Source organism: Lathamus discolor, chromosome 5 (genome assembly GCF_037157495.1).
Source record: "Lathamus discolor isolate bLatDis1 chromosome 5, bLatDis1.hap1, whole genome shotgun sequence".
Lineage (NCBI taxonomy): Eukaryota > Metazoa > Chordata > Aves > Psittaciformes > Psittacidae > Lathamus > Lathamus discolor.
Window position 1 is genome coordinate 19,731,137 of NC_088888.1, and position 16,426 is coordinate 19,747,562.

Sequence of the window (16,426 nt, forward strand, 5' to 3'; positions counted from 1 at the left end):
TTCAGGCCATTAATGGGCAGATTGTTCTTTTTGCAAATGCACTTATAGTTTGAAGTTACTGGAATAAATCTGGTTCATGATTTGCCTTGAGTGCCCAGTTTCTTGCAAGGTGTCACTGCATAAAACAGAAACAGTTTTGGAATGGGAGGTCACCTCCCTGTGAGTTTCTCATCCCAGTCCAGCTCCTCAAGTACTTTTTGCTAAAAATCTAAATTTAACATCTCCTCATTCTCCTGCCATATTTGTTTAAAATTTCTGCTTCCCTGAGTAGACATGCCAGCTCACCCTGCTTGTCCTGCATGTAGAGGGCAAAACTGGAGTGAGCATGAAGGAAGCAGATTCATTAAAAGTTCAGACCATTATTAATGAAAAATTAGTTTATTGTGTTAGCTTGTCCCCAGTGAAGCTGGCATTGATCCTAACTAACCTTCTGATGAGCAGGGAGAACTGCTAAGTCATTCATATTTCTGTAGTGAAACCTCACAGATGACACTTTATCCAGGGGCTGTTTGTTGTCACGGGCAAAACATAAAAATCCATATAGATTCTGCTAAATGTTCAAACATGTGCTTTTCTCCACAGGCCCCAGAGGCTCCCAGACACACTCTGGCTTATGGAAGATGCCCAGGAGAACTGGCACAACCATTCCTACAGGTCTCCAGATAAAACCATCTGCAAGAGTTAAGCAGATTTTTCCAAGCAAGGGGAGCTGCTGGTGAGAGCTCAGCCCTGGTCTTGGGATGCAGATCCCTGTGTAACAGCAGAGCTCTGGTGCCCAGAAACCATCTCTGTGACTGACTCAGCAGAAAGCCTTAATCCTGGTAATTTTACAGCTCTTTGAAGCCTATGCCTAATGATTTTTGTCTGGGGTGCCTGCCCATTTCCAGGTAGATAAATGTTCACATAGTGAAAACAGAAGCCTTGTTTGGCACTGGGGTGCCTGCCAAGCTAGGGATCTCAGCAGGCAGCCTCAGAGTTTGGTTCAGTCTCCACATCTAGAGAAGATTGTTTTGCAGCAAAAAGGACGGACAGCAAAGCAAACACTAACACACATTGGCTCTGTTCTGTTTTGTAGAAGGAACAGGCAAAGAACATGCTAATAAATTCTTCACCTTATTTTCTTTATTGAAAGAAACATCAGAAATAATAAAAACTTCTGAAAATATTTGCTGTAGGTTTGAGATGCAAGTGAAATCCAGGGAGTTCATATGTGTATGCAGAAGGAAGAAAGAGCAAGAATGAATGAGAGCACGGGTATGTGTGAGCAGGCAAGACTGTTATTTTATCTGAACTGCTTTATGGGCTAGATGACCTAATAATTCTTTTCCATCTCTAATTTCTTTGCTTCACCTATCTCTAGTTTATCATTAAGGAATCACTTATGCAAATTCAATTAAGTATTTAACATTTTCCTTCCTGTAGCTCCCTGCCTCACTGACTCTTCCTCCCATTTCAAATCTCAGCTGACAACATTTCTTTCCTCTGTGGCTCCCATTTCTTTGCCCTTAGACTATTAACTCAGTAACCGTGTGATTTAATCCACAGAAATATTTTGGGGTTTTACTTTCTCTCAAAGGAGATGCAAAATGAAGCTGTGGCATACTGCGCTAGCAAAGCGCAGTTTGGACCCTCTGGGTGCCTTGTACTCTTGCAAGAGATTACTCCACTGGCCTGGCAGCTCTAGTGACCCTAGTCCAATGCTGCACTAAGACACAAATGAAACTGATGTTTTTCCTTTCCATTGTTTATGTTCACTTGCTAGATATGACATATGGGGCTGAGTTTAGTAGGGTGTGTTTGTGAGCTTAGGATGCGAAGAAGCAGGGTATGGTGGGGGCCAGAGGAGGGAGAAGAGCTGTGCATGAGGAGTTCAGGGCTGGAACAGGAAAAGGTAAGGGCTGCAGGATGTACAGCAGTGATGTGTAAATACTGCACAGTCTTGGCCAAGAGTTACTCCTTCTGGGCTTTGAGAAAAATTTTAACTGTTTAGCACCTTGGGTGTTATCCTCCTGTTCTTGTTGTCATTAGTCCGTTTTTCCCCTCTATCTGGCATACGCTGTCTTCCCTTCCCACATTCATGCTAACAAAACTGTATGTAAACTTGCTCAAGTTGAAAAACAATGTTCTAGAAAGGCTCAGGAGCAAGTCTCAGCTAAGTACATAATTATATAGTACTTGGAATAATTTTCCTGTTCCTCTGAAAATGCACATTGGCTCTGATTTTCCTATCTGCAGACTGTAAGCTCATAATTAGCAGTAAATTACTCACACAAGTGACAAATTTTGTGCTTTCAAGTAAACAGACAAAATACAGTTTACAAATTGCCTCTTGGTGCCGCAGACACCTGGCTTTTCCTGCTCCCCTCTATCCCTCTTGTAAGAGGGGTAGATGGATCAGAAAACATCTATTCAAGCAGCTTGGATGATGATATCAATTACTGAGTTACCACAAGAAGTTATAAAAAGCAACTGCTGAGCTAATGCTGGCCAGTCCCTGAGGATTGTGTGTCTTGGCTCAGTGCGAGCATGTGGCAGAGGCAACTCAGGAGCAAAGGGCTCTCCTGCAGGCATGTTCCCAGCCTGCCTACCCAGGGCATCTAAGAACATCAATAAACCCTTGATCTAAGCATTGTAGAAGATGTACTTACCCCTCTCAAGCAAGGGGAAGTGATATGAAATAACACGTCTGATATTCATGGGAAGCTGCTGCAGAGCACTGGAGGAAGGTGAACTTGCTGACATATTGTGGAGCAAGGGCCAGAGTAAGCACTAAGAATGGCACAAGCTTCTTAAAATACAGTCTGGTCTTGGACAACGCTGCATGATGAAGCAATACTGATACACTTTGTTAATGGCAGTTAAACATATTTAAATTGCACAGATAGCCAGATGTCTTGCTGGGGGGATAGCCCAGACAGAGTGGATGGACTATGATTCTCCAGTTTTAAGAGCCATCACCTGAGAAATGGCCCCTGGAAGAAGCCCCAGAGAAGGGTGCAGCTAGATCAAAAATTATCTATCCTAACTGGGCATCTGTCTGAGGCTCAGAGAATGGCAAGAGGCACATTCATCTGGTTAATGAGCAATACGTTTTCAGGGATCTGACCTGAGAGTCATCCGTACCTCCACCACATGGCAAGAAGGTGTCTCAGAAAAAAGTTGCCACAGCAATTATCAGAGAGGTGGAGATGACAACAGAAACTAAATGACTTCTGGGGTGAAAAGGTATCTGTTTGGCAATATGTAAGTACAAAGGACAGATTATTGGAACGTGCGGTTAGTAGCAGAGGAACAAAAATAAAATGTGAGGAGAAGATGCTGGGATATGGAGTTGGTTGGGTCTGTAGTAACTTCCAAGAACCAGTGTGTGCAGAGGTAAGGTAAGCCCTGTCCCTGGGCTGGAACACTGTCATGGATGCTGTTGTGGTAATGTAGGCATAAACAAAGGGCAAAATCATATCCTTGTTTCAGTTTTATTGGAAATTCAGGGAAACCACATCATCTACTCAGGAATCAGAAAAGAACAAAAGAGGAAAGGAAAGGCATTAAAAATGGCCTTTAAAAAAGAATAAATAAATAAAGGGGGAGATGGAAATAAAAATTGAAACCAGATGTTGCCGTGGGCCTGCTATCATAATCCTTTCGTTATTACATATTAATATGTCAGGGATGTTTGTAGGAAAAAGATACGATCAAACAACTAATCTAGAGCACCCATTCAAATAAAGGCAATTCTTTTTTAATGTGAAACATAAGAAACAGGTATGATCATGGAAGCATTTCACATAGAACTCATGTTTTTAAAGGTGGACTCAAATTTCTCAAAATGTATGTATGCATTTGGGAACACTGCCTAAGTCCTTGAATAGTACTTTGCACTTTTATAGCAACTTCTGAAGGACTTAAAGGACTTTACAAAAATGAATGAAGTAAGCTTCTCCAACCCACTGAGGGAGATAACTACTTCTACCTTATTATACAAAGAGGAGGAGGACAAAACAGCAAGACAGAATAGTTAAGCAATTTGACAAAAGTCACACAGTACATCTGGTGGTCTGAATGAATTTAAGAATGAAGTTGCTAAGTTGCAATAGAAAATATTCAGCTTGGCTGATATCAGCTCTAAGGAGAATCAGGGGGTGGCAGATGTTGCAACAGCATTGAAATAGGTGTTTGGGAAAGCAGAGCAGGGAGTGTTGGTTCCCTGCGACAAAAACAAGACTAAAATGACAAAATATCTGGAAGTTGCAGACATACCAGGGACTCTGGAAGGGCATTTGCAAAACCCACTTCAGTCTATTAGCACTCTTTGAGCATGTCAGCAAATATGGGACAAACGGAAATTGTTTGCCTGGCTTCACTTGGGTTTTCAAAACATTCTCGACAGGACCCAAACAAGAGGGTAGGCAATCAGGTACTCTCTTAATGAGAACATCATGCCACAGCAAGCAGACAAGCTGGCTAAGCGTCTGAAAAAATAAATACGTAATTGAGCATCAAGTTTACTGTTTCCAGCAGGGCAAAATATTAATATCAGCATGCACTTAGCTCCTAGAAAGATCTGTGTTTGTTTGTAGATTAATTGACAATATGGTAGAGGCGAATCATCAGTAAGGTGGCAATACTTGCAAATGGTACATATTCTTTGTCAAACCTAGAGAAAGATGGGAGAAATCAACTGTGGCATGGTGTAATATTTCTTGGTAAAAAATGCACATTGCATGGATTCATTTGAAGTATCTGCATGTGTTCCTAGGTTCAAAATTATAAACATCCGTGGCCTCGTAGGCTGTAGTCTGTATCCTTGTAGCATTGTGCTCCTCTGCAGTCATATGCTCTTCATTTGTTGAGGTGTGCATAGGCAATAGGGTGGGATTTCTTACTAAAAATGGTGTGAGAGCAGTATAGAAGTGCATTATGTCCGGAATGTTGTGCTCAGTTCAGTTTTGTATTCAAAGAAAATTGTGGCAGAAATCAAAAGGGTCTAGAAATAGCCAACACAATTGTTTCAAGGCATAGCACAAGTTCCATATAGGAAGCAAATTAAACGGCAGGTGTATTTATTTTGAAATCATATGAATAAAATAGGTATTCAAAATAGTTAGAATAAATTATGTAGAAAAGCAAATTCAATGTTTCTATTTACCTTGTCTTTCACACTCCAGCACCAAAGGCACATCTCATTAAACTGAGCGCTAGGGAAAGCATTTTATCAAAGGGAATACTTTTCCTGAGGCATCCTCATTCACCTGTGGAAATTTCTGCTACAAGATATCTCTGAGGTTCAGGGTGTGGAAGGATTCAAATAAGGAGATATTTGTGGATATTGAAATTTTCCAGATTTACAATAGAAGAAGTTAAGATACAAGTGATGAATATAAAAGCTTCATATTATAGCATGTACACCAACCACTAATGAAGGTGCTAGGGAGATGTTTCCCTAAGCAATGGTTATCCTTAACTGTCCAGCATGAGAGCCTGTGAGCCTTTCTTTGTACATTGTGATACTCACCAGTATCAAAGCCAAAATACTAAACAAATGGATCAGGCATGGCATTTCCCGTGTTCTTGAGCCCTCTCCTCTGTTTCTTTCTGTCCTCAAGGTTCCCCTTCTTGTCATCTAAAGTGCATGGAGGTACCGCTGAATCATTTAACATTTCTGTCAGCGTTTTTTTGGCTCTTTTAAGCAATTGAACTCATGGTATCCAGAATTACTGCCAATTTTGACTTGACCTGGTCGCAATTTCGCAAGCATTGTCAATGCCAGAGCGACAGCTGAAATGGAAATTTTAATGATGTTAATGAATAAAAGCTTAAGCTGTGCTTCCTGCACCTGGGCAGCAAAAGTGCATTTATAATTACTTGCCAAACAAGCCTCTGGCTGTATTCTATCTGCCCCAGGCAAGCAGTTAACTGAGGTTCTCTCCTTTTTCCGAGATTATTTTTGAGTGAATACTGCCAGTGAAAGGTGTTGCATTGACAGCTCTGGAGACTGAAGTCTTCTATTATGTGACAGAAGTGAAAAAATCTGTAACAACAGTTTTTATTAGGTCACCTCATTCATTCCTCTGTCAACACAAGATTGTTCTCTATAATACATTTATGAATGATTCTCCCCTTTTCCCCATCCCTACCAAATACAAATCCCCAGATCTTTTCCATTTTGCTGTACAGTTCTGATCCTCACAGCCTCTTATACACTGATGTTGTAGAAAAAAACCCACCCCACGTGTGTGAGTGAAAAGATATACATGGGCAACTTTCAGGCTCCCAGATTTCATTGGAGAAGGGGCAACAAGAAAGTCTGGAATACGCAAGGAAGATGCTGAGAAAATGTCAAGACAGCAATTTCTGTGGGCCAATGTTTTTGCTCCTAGATGCCTCCTGAAAGGAGACTACAATGTTCTTTTCCTTGCTCTGCTGCTCATACACTACTGCTATTGTCTGGATGGCTATAATCTTTTTAGCAGCAGATCATCCAGAGAACTCATTATGTCAACATTGCCTTTGGCTGAAGAATGAGAATTGAAGCACAGAGGGGTTAAGTGACTTGCTGAAGCTCTCAGTGGGTGAAACACCTCTAGATTCCTCTCTACCTTCTGGTCCAATCTCTTAAGGACTCTCTGAAGACTGGTTCAGTGAAACTCAATCACCAATGAACCTTTGTCCATGACAGGGTAATGGTCCCACACCAATGCAGTAGAAGAAGAGAAGCCCTTCAAATCCTGCATGCCATAGATGTCTGGGAATTCCAGTCTCCTCTTAGCTCCTTCTCCCCTTGCATATTGCCAGAGCACAGGATTTATTGCCCAAGTATTGTTACATGATGGTATTTCTTCCAGAATAGGTCCTTCCTGTGTGTCAAAGTTAAACCAACAAACAGATGAAAAGGATCCTGCTGAACCTCATGAGGAGCTCTAACAGCTGTTAGTATTTAGTACATGAATGGAAATGGGAACAGAAACTACACTAGGGATGACCAGATTACAGAGATACATTATATCTCTGTTCTGAAATCTTGTATGTACAAAGCATTCCAACAACCAGCAGCAATTACCAGACACCATTTTTTATCAGACTTCTGTCCTGCTACCAGTTCCTTTACTAGACAGACTTGGACTAGGCAACTTTCTTCAGACAGATACACTAAACCCCCTTACCTTCAAAGGAGCACGTCATCAGCATATCAAATGGCCGAGACTACTGTCCCAGGCATGGTCCAGTTTAATCAGCATCTGGGTTCCTGCCATTTAATTTTATACATTGGGTTTATAAAGGAACCTTAGCTGACTAGTGCCAAACAGTAACAAGGTGTGCTCAGTAAGGGAATTACAATGACTTATTCATTGCTGTGATAATGCACGTGGATGGATCCTAGACTGCATGCTCAAAACCACAGAGCATCTCCTACTCTCAACTACGCTAGAGAGCATATGTCCATCATGCAGTGCAGTTCATGCAGAAACTTCCACGCTTGCATGACATGACTTAGCTGTGGTTTTGAAGGCAGAGGAGCTGCACTGTGTGGTGCTGGCTCCAGAGAATTTGTCCTGCTGGGAGCAGTCTGCTGGCATTGCTATGCCACATTCATGACCCGAGCTGATGTTTCCATGCAGCACCCTGCTGTTGGGCTTACTCAGACCTCCAGCACAGCAGTGCACTGTGCCATGTGGACATGCCCTTGGGTCATTTGCCAAAGACATTTTGTTCCTCCTAGCTCACGGCATGGCAATTGTGCAGCATCCAGCTGTGGCTATTGAAAGAGAGGATCAAGGGAGGATGCAACTGACAATCTTGAGGAGCCTATACAGAAGGGCTGGTTCAAGAAAGTCAGGGCATGAGCAAAGCTTAGAAAGGAATATGAGATGGCAGACAGGCTCTATGGAAATTTTGCTGTGCAGAAGAAAGGTATATGCATAGGCCAGATCCAGCAAAAAAATAGAGTATAACGGAAGTGCAACTATGCTGAAAAAGAATCATCAAGGTGTTTAAAAGAAGGAGAGGATCTGGGATGTAAATACTGGCAGTGTCAGACGTCCGGACCAAGCCTGGCCACCTGGCCTCCTTCTGTCTGATATGGTTACTCTGCGCTCAGCCCAAGGGCTGGATCGCTGTGCAAAGACACCTGGAGCCTGCCCCATCCTGGAAGAGATATACCTGGCTCCCAGCCACCCTCATGCACTACAGAGCAGCTAAGTACACGAGCTGCGAGGACCACCCTGGGGCTTCATCCACATCGTATCCACTGCAGTCATCAGGATCACAGCGTCTCATGCCCTGGCACAATTCATGCCCTTTCTAAGTGAACAATTTCCAACAGAGCAACACAAGTGATTCATTCTGTCTGACAGTCTTTTACATGTAAATATTTTATATTCCTATTGAATATTTTTGGATGATTATGAATTCTTGATGTGATGAGGACCTTGCTATGTATGAAATGCAGGAAGCAGCAAGGACTCGGCAAGGAGGAAAAGCATCCAAGTATAAAAAATAAGGTATCATTACACACTACAAATTAGAAAAAGCTGGGATAAAAACACAGGCTCATATCACTCTTCTTTCTCTGTCTGGACACTTTCAGAAACAGTCTGGAGCTCACATAAGGAGTTTTTCACATGGCTAGATAGGGAGTCGGCTGCCTCTCATGTCTTACACCCCATGCCCTCCCCACACCTCCCCTAGTTCTTCTTGATTTAGTTTTAGTTTCTTTATTACTTGAAAGATTTGCATGGAAAGATGCAACACCAAAAGGGACCCAAGACTGAAGTCACTCCAGAGTGTCTTCTCTGTCTTTGGTTTGACTGTTTCTGCAGCGCACCCAGAAACCTCGACTGTACCTCTGAATCCATGCAGTGAGTCTAGACTGAAGATGGAGAACTTCTACAAAATGTGAAAAGATCTGGACAAGACAATTCTTAAACTGAGAAGATAAGACAGAAAATGCTTAGCTGCCTCATGAACCCATCTACCTGTCCACCTTTTCTCATGCATCCCTAAGTAGTTGGCTGCAAGACCAACCCCCTATGACTGCCTGCTTAGCATGTTGCCTGCAAAGACAAATCACCCCTCTGTGAATGAGGGAAATGTGGCTGACGAGCACGGCAAAGGGAGTTCTCAGCTGAACAAGCCCAGATAAGGGTTGCACAAAGGACTCTGGTTATCTGGTCTGTGTCGTGCTTGCATCAAAGTCCAGCACGAAGCATTAAGGTTTCCATGTGTCCCCAGGGTGCGCTACGCTGACTTTGCTTGAAGTGCAATTTAAGATTGATGAATTCACAGGTTTTAAATCAACTGCAAGCATCCAGGCTGGCCTCTTGATATAGGCTATTAACTTAATGAAACTGAAATGCTGTGAAGTCAGATAACGGACATTAGAGTCTTTATTTACCTAGAGATTTAAGGAGACCTGTCTGAGGTAGCACAGGACTTTTTAGAGAAGTGTAAGCTACCCTCTAACAGCACTTCTCAGGCACATTTACAGGCACACTTGAGCTGCCAGGAAGGCACTGTGTGCTGACAAGTGCTTGCTCCCTCTCAGGTTGGCTGACAAGTGGTATGTTGTGGCACAAGGAGAAGGGATTCTTTCCAAAGATCAGGTTCTGCTGCAGAGGTTGTCCAGTACCAAAGAAAGGACACACAGCAAGCATCAGGGTCCTACGTAGCCAGCTCTCAAAAAATGATTCAGCCAGATGATTAATGGATGCTCTTGACCAGGTGTATGCAAAGTCACCTAGCAATTCAACAGCAGGGCCCAGCTCTCTTGACTGATGCCTGGCTGTGCTGAGCACTGGGCGCCACAGCTTTCCATCACATTCTTCAAACAGACGAGCTGGAACAGCTGTCCAGATGAGTGAGCTGAGATTTAGCAGCAACTGGGAACACCCTGCTTCCTGCCTCATGGTTAATGCATACGGTGTAGCGCATGTGTACTCATTCTGTGCACAAATGTTGCCCATTTCACCTGCTATCTGAAGGAGTTTCTCTGATAAGCACAGACCTCATGTTTCCTGCCTTTCCCGCACTTCCATACACAGCTACAGAGATGGGGTGCACATTCTAATGCTCTGGTGGCTGTGCATGCGGTGGGAGAAGCACAGCTATCTTGCTCACTGCTTTTGAGAGGGAGCGAGGAGCAGCAAAGCAAGTGCCCAGCACACACAGCAACTGCCAGGACCCTGCTCACACAAAGGCAGCACACCAGGCACAGCATCGCAGCATCTCTTGCAGTACCAGGGTAAGAGCAAGGAGGACCTGAATAGAGGATGGGTGGCAAACTAATCTAGGGACAACCCCCCAGCCCCTCTCCTCCTCGGCAGTCAGCACAAGTTAAAAAAATGCCCCAGCTCCATGTCCCTGCCTTCACTGCAGCCAGCTGACACAGCTCTGAAATCGCACCAGGCTTCACAAGCAACACAGGTTTGTGATGAGAGCTGTTAGGGCTATGGCATAGCCTCCTACAAGGCGGTAAGGATATGCTGCTGCTGAGGTAGTTTGGAATAATGATCTTAAGTGAACCACCAGTGGTTGGATGTGTTTGTGGTTATGCCTCCTTTGCTCAAAAATACTCCCTTACCCATTTGCTAAAGTGCAACAGGGGAAATTCTTTACAGGTTACTCCTATCCTGGAAAGCCCACTGCAGAGCCTGGCATATCTTGCTCAAATGTACTTGGACTCTTCCCAGCACCAGACAGAAGGACTCGCAGAAGCATGTGATAGAGGATTTAAGTGTCAAAATAGCTAAGGAGTATTAGGGAATTTATCTTGGCTAAATGACATATGTTTCAATTGCATGAGGCTGAGGACTATTCCATTTAAGCTCTTATGCAGATGATTTTTGCTCCTGTTCACCTAGATAAAACCATGTCTTTTCAGAGAAAGTGCAGGGGTCACTTTCTGAAACAGTCTTCCTACTCAATTCTCTTCCAGAAGAAAAAAAAAGAAGAGCAGTTCAATTGTATCTTTTAAACCCTTTCCGGTTTTCCTCCTTTACTTCTTTTACCTCTTTGGATTTTCCTGTGGGCTGAATGCATTAGTTAGTCTATAGCAAAAGGACTACATTTAAATTCCAGAACAATCTTCCATCTGCAGGAAGCTGAAATCAAATATTATGATGAAGTTTGTGTTTATGGGCACAGTGGAAACACACACACACACATTTATCTAAAGCCAAGAATTTGTTCGTAGTATAATCAAAATCTTAACAGTGTAATCCAAGAGTAATACTCCAGGTTTGCCTATAACAGACTAAGGAAGCATACTTCTGTACAGAAAAAGACAATCCCTCAATAACAGGAACAAGGCATTTTGAAACTTCTCAGTTTGCATGCCTTTTCCTGGGGTTATGCTCACCCTTGCACTGCTCTTCTGGGTCTTGATGGTGATGGTTTCTCTCTGACAGGAGGGGATGGAGGTTGTTATGGTGTGTCATCAGCATCTGGAGTCCTTCACTGGCAAGAATATGATGCTGACATTGACGGCTTCTTCTTCCTCACTCTAGGGTCCTGTTGGCATGTTTTTTATATGCCTTCTTTTACACCTTCATCTTCCTTCAGCAGTCTGCAACTCCAGATTACATCAGAATATATTATGTATGATGCAATTTACATATGCTAGATACTTGTTCCTTGTTCACTTTGTTCCCCAGAATAACTGGTTGTCCAGCTCCAGGACATTTATCCAGCTGCATTTCTTAACCTGGCTGTTGCAGCACTGCCCCATCTCTTGCTATCCCACCATATCTGTGCTTTTCTAAACTGCATCCCGTGTCCCCACTTCCTAAGGTCTGTTGTCAAACCAGACCTACATTCTCTGTGCTGCAGCATGATGTTAGAATCAGAAATATGGTTATACCATGGAAAGATGAACAAAAGCAAAACAAACTGGCTGTAGCTACCTGGTCAGTTAGCAAAGCTGTTGTTACAGCTAAACCAATTAAAACAAATCTGCAGGCAGGTCAAGAAAAGCTCAGGCAGAGCTGTGACCTGCTGCTAGCAATGGCAATATTGCATTACAGGGCTACAAGTTTGCCCAAGCTCTTTCTGGAACTTTTTACATAAAGTAACTGGACTTTCAACCAAAAATGCAGAGCTCCATACCTATGAAGCTGACAGAGATCCACCTGCTGCACAGCCCCACTGGTGTGTCCAGGCATTTTTGCTTTAGTATTGTTCTTCACTGTCACAAAAATCTTGAAGACTGAACACAAAGACAGGGAGCTGTTTCTTTTAAATCCCAGTGGCTTTCATTCCTCCTACTCGATGTCTGCCACTTCTAATTAAAGTGCAAGGACCATGTCATGAGGATGGTGAAGTTGTATCCGGACTGCAAAATTTGCTTGCTAGCCCTGTCACCAACTTACCAACTGACATCAGGCAAACACGGAGTCTGTGCCCTTTGGTTTTCCCTTTGTAAGGAAAGGAGACATTGCTTATATGTGTCTGCAGAACATTTGGAGGAAGGACAATGCATTGACCCAGATTTGCAGATGTGCTCTGACAAATAAGACAGTGAAGGAAGTGGCTAAAACAGAGTAATTCACTGACCAGTTTTTCACTGGTTGTGGTCCTGGGGTGGAGAAGAGAAATCCTGGGTATCACCAAATGGTAAATTTAAGCATAGGTAGTCCCCAGTGGATTACCCACCTGCAATGAAAACACAGTGGTTCCCCGCTTTTCCTATATCCCTTATATGCTCAGTGCCAGGGAGGGTTTGTGGACAATGAGACTTGAGTATGAGGAACTCCTCAGCAGTGGGGTACCCATCCCCGCTGGCAGGACAACAGGCTAGAAAAGTCTGGTAACCTTTCAGAAGCAGTAATAACAGCAATAAGAGGAGCCGTCTCTCTTGCAGCCTGCCTCCCAGAGAGAGAATTTCTTTCTGACCTCTCATCCTAATTCACTGCTTCATGCCTCCCGGGCTGCAACTAGAGAAGCACGCCATTGTGCTCAGAAACATTTCTAGTGCACTGCTGCTGGCTCCATTATTAGAAAATTGTGCATTATCTACTGGTGAGTGGCTCGTGTATTCAAAGTCACCGGGGGGGACCCTGTGCCCTGTGCACACTGGGTAATGCAGCCTGTGCTTACTGAGACCTGGCACTTGGTTTCAAGCTGCTGCAGATCCATCACACTGCCCACCACACTCCTGCCATAACACCGCGTACTGAAGGGCTGCTTCTTCTTGCAGCTGTACTGGTCATTGAACAGTAGTCTTGCTGATGATTGATACTCCAGGGTGGGTGAAAGCAGAATAAGTTCTTCTGGTTCTCAGGCACATCTCCTGCAGCAAATGCAAAAAAGAAAAAAATCCCCAACCAAACCATAATACAAGTAATTCTGTGTCATACAACTTACCCTTCTGCATTAGGCATAGTTAGGGACCTGGATGTAGTCCCATACCCTGTCAGCATTTTAAATTTTGCCTTTTCAACACAGCTGATAGCTATCAGAGAAAAAAAACTAATAAATGCACAACAAAAAGTTAACCATTCCTGCCCCTATTCCCTGCCAGAGGCTTTCTGCCCTTTGGCTCTTGCAGAGCCAGAGAAATAGCAGACTGACTGACTTTTCTTCTTTGACAACAGGCCCTCCAAAGACAGTACTCTTTTCCTTTTCCTTTCTGTCTTGAGAGATTGCTCCTTACCTTGCCCTCACCCTCATTTTTTGCCCTGCTTGGCAGAAGCAGCCAATTCGCTGTGTGGCTCAGTCTCTCTGAAGTGTTATCACTACTGGATGGGGGAATGGGACCCCCTTAGCTTGAAGGCACTCTGGGAAACTGAAGCAGAACATGTAAAAGACAATAACCAAACCCATTATCACTTGTGAGGACAATAATTATTAAATCTGCTGTGAACTACACTAACCTACACCTCCTTTCCCCAGTCTACCTAGGAGTACAAATGCACCTTGAAATGAACATTCACCCCAAACTGAGATCAGCTGGAGTTACCCAAGCACATGATATCTATGACTGTAGGAGTAGCCAGGGCTATACCCTAGCCCACTTGAGATTACCTCCAGCTACTACAGACAGTCAAAATCTCTGCCAGCTTTCCTGCCTAGATACCTTGGGCAAATTCATCATTTACACTGTAATGCCTCAGGTGGATTTTATGAGATGTTACTTCCGTTTTGCCCAAGAACAAACCGAGAAAGCTAGCTACAAGTGAGCACCAAAGAGGGCCATCTTCTCCCAGCTGTGAAGGAAAGCTCTGCATGTCTTCCTGCTCAGGCAGGGAGGGGGATACTCACATAGGGACTGTGCAGCCACATGCTCCTCAGAGAACAGGGAAAGCCCCCCCAGCTTCTGGATCTTTGAGCTGTTCAGAGGCCTGCCCCAGCCCTGCCTTCCCCACCATCTTCACCCTTGGAGGGGAAATACGTGGTGCTCCTGCAGCCAGGCTGGCCCTGCCCCATATGTTTAGTCTTTTTGCTCTGTTGCAGCTGGATTAACCCTCCCACTCAGCTGGACAAGCTGATTAGTTAAAGAACTTATTTCATCCCTCTCTAGGGCTTTATTTTTCGTCTGTCATTTTCCTCCTTGTTACAACAGTAAGCTTCAGCTTATGCAGCTCTTTCCATGCTCCCCACTCACCACCCCCTCCATTTCCCCTGCCACCAGCCCTTAACAGCCTTTCCCAGCTGGGATGAGGGAGCAGGGCCTTCCTGTTTCACCCCAGTGTGATGTGTCCCAATATCCTTTCATCTCCTCCCTTGACACTCCCTTTCACATGAGTTAATTTCGAGTTTATTCCTCCAGCACTCTTTCTTACTTCCTTCTGTTTCATCCCCCTGGGCCACATTAGCCGCATGCACAGGACTATGCTTGGAGACCCAGGTGCTTCTGCAAAGGTAGTCAGAGGCAGCCCATCATATTGGGGTCTTTCCTCACCATGCATGGTGAGGGTCGGGTCAAGGAGGAAGGTGTATGCAGGTCATTGCCCTAGAGAAAGCTTGTACATTGGTGCTCATTTCTGGCCAACAGGAGCTTAGAACCGTGAAACGGAGGCTCCAGGAGCTTGCAGCCCACCGAAATGAGAGGGATTGAGTCCAGCAGCCTTCCTCAGCTTTTTGCAGGCCCAGCAACAACAAACCCTCAGCTTCCTTGTTCATTTCAGCAGTTTGAGCATGGCCTTATTTCTCCTTCTTAGCTCTGTCTAGATTGTTGGTTATCTGATCCTGACCGTTGCTCCCCCCTCTTGCCATCTCTTTTCTCTGCTGTTGTCCTTCCAAGTACCTCTCCACATCTGTCTTCCTCTCTATCACAGACAAACCCTCCAAACGGTGGGCAAGTGAAATGTATCTTTCAGGAAAAAAAAAAAAAGAGAGTCTATAATTATGCTGCTCCCCCGGCTGCCAGCAACAGCCCCGATCACTTTGATTGTGCGCTGTGACCCCTTTCGCCACGCTCCATCTGTTTGTTTTTATAGTCTGTGAATTTGCAGCAGCAAAAGGACCATGTCTGCTTATTTGTATCTACAGTGCCCCATACGCAGTCTGCCCCAGTTCTGACCAGGGCCTTCCTCTACAGGAGATATAAGTAAGAATAACAGTGAAGAATGAGAGCTGCAGTCAGCAGCACAGCACTACTCTGGAAGTAGAACAAGACAATTACGGAAAGGATTTTCAAATAATCCAAATGAAGAATACAAGGGACTAAATATTTAATACTCTGTCATCCTCTCTAAAAATCCCTAACATTTCTAAAGTGTCTTTCAGAAGGGAGCAGTGCATAAAAGGCAGATGCAAAATGTTGCTCCAACAGGCAAAGATTCCCCTCTTCCCCCAGTGGGAAGTGAGTGTGCAGCTATACCCAAGACACAAGGGAGTCCTTTCAGCAGCAGCCATACCTGTAGCTCCATGGAGCTCTGTTGGAAGGATATAAGCAGTAGCTGTGGCTGTAGTTCCTATTCTTACTCCCCTTGAATTTACAGGCAGGATCATGGAGAGATTATGGATTTGTAATATAGTAATACTTTGTTTAAAATTAAATGAAACCAATTCACACTTTTTGCAACACAGTCCACATTCCCCTTTGTCTTGTCAGCAAGTATAGCAAGGGGCAGAAGAAAGTATTCATGTGGAGGGAGAGTGCACTGACTATATCTCCCCCGCAAAAACTCTGCATCCCCCAGACAATTTCTCTGACCGCCTCTTCCCTGGGCACTTTCAGGTGCCAGATGCCACACAGGAATTCCCAGTACAGACCAGTGCCAGTATGACAAATACCGGTGACCAGGCTGCGTGAAGGGGAATTGAGGACACTGGGAAGGGACAGACAGATTGCCGGTGGGTTGGACTGGCCAGGGAGAGAGAGAAGGACAGGCAGAGAGGCTGTGTGTGCATGTTGGAGGATGCAGGAGCCCGCACTTGGGATATGTGCTGGTGGCAGTATCATATCTGTGGGCGTGCAGAAATGAGAGGA

General features: G+C 44.2%; 1 long non-coding RNA gene across 2 annotated transcripts; it reads right to left on the reverse strand.

The window, feature by feature from the left end:
• Positions 1–6,808: 6,808 nt before the first annotated feature.
• Positions 6,809–14,362, reverse strand: LOC136014251 (uncharacterized). 2 transcript variants are annotated; one of them, XR_010612573.1, is made up of 4 exons: positions 14,254–14,362; positions 12,646–13,282; positions 11,354–11,560; positions 6,809–6,854 (listed from the first exon to the last, which is right to left on the reverse strand). It is a non-coding gene; the product is annotated as an uncharacterized LOC136014251 (long non-coding RNA). The 2 variants fall into 2 exon arrangements; XR_010612572.1 differs by lacking the exon at positions 14,254–14,362 and adding an exon at positions 13,646–13,761.
• Positions 14,363–16,426: the final 2,064 nt, after the last annotated feature.